Here is a 4,680-nt window from a genome sequence, read left to right on the forward strand (position 1 = left end):
ACGGTCATTTGATGACTGAATGTTACATTTGAATTTCAACGAAAAAACTGGGCCTTGATGAATTGTCCCTTTTCCTTCGCAAATAACCAACCTTTCCCTTTCCACTCCTGCTTCCTCATACCTAATTCCTTTAATAAAGTTTTCCTTGTTATGTATTCGACTATGGACTGGACTCCATTTTTACAAGGTGGATAATTGTGGATAGGTTTCCTTGTATAAAAATAAAATTTATTATTGTTTATTGTTTCCTAATATTATTTTAAAAAATTACAACAAACATTATTCAATATCAGATAATAGACGAACCCGTTTACGCCCGTTTGTTACTATATCGCTTTCATCACTAGAGATCTCCTGAGCCTGTGGAGTATTTCTTTTCAAATTTCAGGTTTACTGGATTTGAACAAAAATTCTGTTATCGACCGCTGTGACTTTTTTTTGTGAGTTCTTTGTATGACTCTGAAATTGTAGAGCTTGTTCTACGTTGTGATAATTTGTTATAAAATGATTTCCGAGTTTATTAGCCAGTTGCAAGACGACCCGCTTTCCGCAAACCTCTGCGCATAGTACATGCAGAGTATTAAGTACATGCAAGGAATGTAACACCGTGTAAAAAGGGAGTCTAGTTTATATTGGTTTAATAATATAAACATAGATATTTCCATCAAACTAGACATTCACAAACTATATAGGTGAATTGAAGTTTTCCCTTTGATTCCTTTTAAATTCTTAACATGTTAACCTACCAGTATTTCTTGTGCAGTTGGTATATTTTTCTTATGTGAGCAGTAATTGCTGTACGTCTTACGGTTTTGTCAGTCGGGTGTTTTGTAAAAATATTTATATGCTTCAAGTGCTAGTCATTCTATTATACTTTACTTCAACTAATCGGATATTAACTCTAAAATAAATTAACCATATTCTACAATCTGGACTGACAACTGTAATCATTTTGTAATTTTATCTTATTTTAAACTTTGTATTGAAAATTTGTATGTTTTTTTTTTCATTGTAAATATAAATGTATAAAAATTGTTATGTTAACAGGTAGATATCTTTTTAATTAATTGATTTTTAACTACAGTTACAAGTATGTAATCCAAACAGATAATATTTCATTTCTAATGCCGATTCTTGCAGTCTTTTTTTTATACGTAACATTTATTATACCAAAATTTGAACAGGTTAACAAATAACTAAATAGATGTTTTTCTCATATCTTTACAAATTCTGGCTTTTTGAGCAGTTTACTAAAAGTATAAGAATGTTTGTTTTGTTACATTATGCATTTTTCAATAATGTTCAAAAAAACAAAAATAAAATCATGAAATAGCTGTTTTAAAGTTTCCTATAAATTTTGGTTCATAAATGAAAATAGCTTTTGCAAAGAAAGAACGGGTATTGGTGAAATTATTTTATTTACAATTTATTTATCACAAAAATAACTTGCAAATAATGGTAGCTGATTTATGTGTGTACATGTTTTTTTTTTAAATCATCACTTGTTATATTACGCACTTTTGTGTTGATATGTTATTTGGTCTACAATTATAATTGTGTGAATAGTCAATGTATGTTTTCTAAGCCTCGTTCAATGTTTTGATTATTTGTCTGCATTCTACATAATACAAAACTTAAAAAAAGAACCAACTTTATTATATCCAATTATTTTTCAAAAGCTTTGCTTTGATCACAGTTTTCTATTTAAAATGTGTTTTTTTTTCAAACTAAAGATTTCTTTTTTGAAAAAAAAAAATTTTTTGCATGGTTTTTACAAGTTCTTCTTTCATCACAAAATTATTCTAGAGTTTTAACTTAATTATGCTAAAAAAAACACTGCCAAAATGTAATTTAACATCTTTGTTAACAAATTACGTAAAATACACTTTTTGTATTGGAATTTATGTGACCTTTTTTTAAATGGAAATCTTTGTAAAATTGTAGGATATTTCTTGGGATTTCGCCGCAATTGAACTGAAAGATATAAACGTAGTGTTATAAACGCAAACACCAAGACTGAAATGAAGAGTTAGGATAGTTACTAGTTTCACTTAGTTATCTTTGGTAGCTTAATATTAATTACAAAGGTAAAAATATAATAATATCATCTTGAAAAAACTAACATATATTATATCGCAAAACTGTCTGGAGAAAAAAAGACTTGACAATGTTTGCAGAGATTTTTTAAAACAACAGAAGTAATATGATTATAGATTATTCAAGTTAAAGTTCAGTTTAGTTGTCCGCGCTGCGACCTGTGGCCTCTAGGTTGTTGTAGGTTGATGATAGTGAACCTTTGATAGGAGAGAGAGAGCCCCAGAAGATGTTTGTAGAGAGGTTTCCCCTCATATTTTTTCTCCATACAGCATGATATATTTAGTTGCCAAGATTGCTAACAGTTTTCATCACAAATTTATTAAATGATTCAATGATAATTTATTCAAAAATAAATAGCTGTTATTTTGTGCTTCGTAATTCAATCACACAGTCATCATTTTTGTTTATTTTTAAATTTTTTTTAAACTTAAGATAATTGCTTAACGTTCACATTGAAATCTTCCGTTAGTATAGCTAGCTTAAGGCGAATTAAATTACACGTGTTAAATCTATTATAGAATGCAATGAACAAAAGTTAAAAGATTTCCATGTTTATAGACATAATATGTAAATGTATAAAGGTTAGCGTCGATAATTCGATGATGCCATTTCTTTCTTGTATATTTGGTCTTGCCAATTTGTAATACATGTCCAATCGTAATTGCAATGAAAGTATTAAAATGGAAAATTCACTATAAATAGGGCATTTACTACTAAAATGTTCATTTGTAATAATAAATCATCTAATATTTGTAGCAAAAACCTATAAGCCTTGGTTATCTTTTGACTGGGTTCTAACATTAGTAAGTATAAATAATTAATTAAAACTGTTCAATAAGATATCACCAAACACCAAACTAAGTTTATAGAAGTGTAAACCATTTTTATATGGTACATTTGTATTGTATTATTGACATTCGAAATTATTATTGTAAATATTGCTAACAAAATGTTCATTCGAATGAATATAATATGAAGTTTAGCGCAACGTTCCTCCATAATTTTAAACTCAATTTTTTAATATGTAGGTGAGATGTTTTTGTAGGGCTAATAAATGATGACAGCATCTTATTGAAATTACAATAAATGATGACAGCATCTTATTGAAATTACAATAAATGATGACACCATCTTATTGAAATTACAATAAATGATGACACCATCTTATTGAAATTACAATAAATGATGACAGCATCTTATTGAAATTACAATAAATGATGACAGCATCTTATTGAAATTACAATAAATGATGACAGCATCTTATTGAAATTACAATAAATGATGACAGCACCTTATTGAAATTACATTATTTTTTTACCAATTGTGTCATGTAAATTTCTTCATTTTTAATGATAATAGCATTTATATGTCATAAGGAAACGTAGAAATGTTAACATTGAAAACACTGGAACTTCACAAGCAATATTATAATAAGTTTCTTCTGTCTTTCTTCCTTTTTTCTGAAGTCAAGTTATGACAAATTTTTATATGTAACATCACCATTACAAAATATTATTCATGTGACATCACTTATCCATTGCTATTAACGGTGCCTGCCGCTAGTGAAAACCTCAAGGGCGCCGTATTAGGTGTTGGGTACTATCAGTGCTTTGGCAGGTCGGCGCCTGGAGCGACGGCTTGGCACCAGGCAACACTGGTTCAATACTCTGCAAGTTAAATTCGCTGTCACATCAATTTTAACAATGGGACTAGGGAGGATTTTAAAATATAAATACATATATACAGTGAAGCTAGCTTAAGAAGTTTAAAAAGTTTTGTTTTCAGTTCCCTGGAATTCTATACAAAAAACTGCAAAAACATTAATTTTTTTCACATAAGTAGTTTTAGCTGGAATAGCTACCCGCTTAAGAAGTTTTAAAAGTTTGGCGGCGAATCCATCACAAATGAAAACGGACGAACCGCGCAATGAGCTAGCTCTTTTTGATGAGCCATATTCGTATGACTCCGGTAAACCTACCATGTCTCAATTGAGCTAGCTCTTTTTGATGAGCCATATTCGTACGACTCCGGTAAACCTACCATGTCTCAATTGAGCTAGCTCTTTTTGATGAGCCATATTCGTACGACTCCGGTAAACCTACCATGTCTCAATTGAGCTAGCTCTTTTTGATGAGCCATATTCGTACGACTCCGGTAAACCTACCATGTCTCAATTGAGCTAGCTCTTTTTGATGAGCCATATTCGTACGACTCCGGTAAACCTACCATGTCTCAATTGAGCTAGCTCTTTTTGATGAGCCATATTCGTATGACTCCGGTAAACCTACCATGTCTCAATTGAGCTAGCTCTTTTTGATGAGCCATATTCGTACGACTCCGGTAAACCTACCATGTCTCAATTGAGCTAGCTCTTTTTGATGAGCCATATTCGTACGACTCCGGTAAACCTACCATGTCTCAATTGAGCTAGCTCTTTTTGATGAGCCATATTCGTATGACTCCGGTAAACCTACCATGTCTCAATTGAGCTAGCTCTTTTTGATGAGCCATATTCGTACGACTCCGGTAAACCTACCATGTCTCAATTGAGCTAGCTCTTTTTGATGAGCCATATTCGTACGA

The sequence above is a fragment of the Hesperophylax consimilis genome, chromosome 21, assembly GCF_061612785.1.
Source record: "Hesperophylax consimilis isolate HC1 chromosome 21, BYU_Hcon_1.0, whole genome shotgun sequence".
Classification (NCBI taxonomy): Eukaryota; Metazoa; Arthropoda; class Insecta; order Trichoptera; family Limnephilidae; genus Hesperophylax; species Hesperophylax consimilis.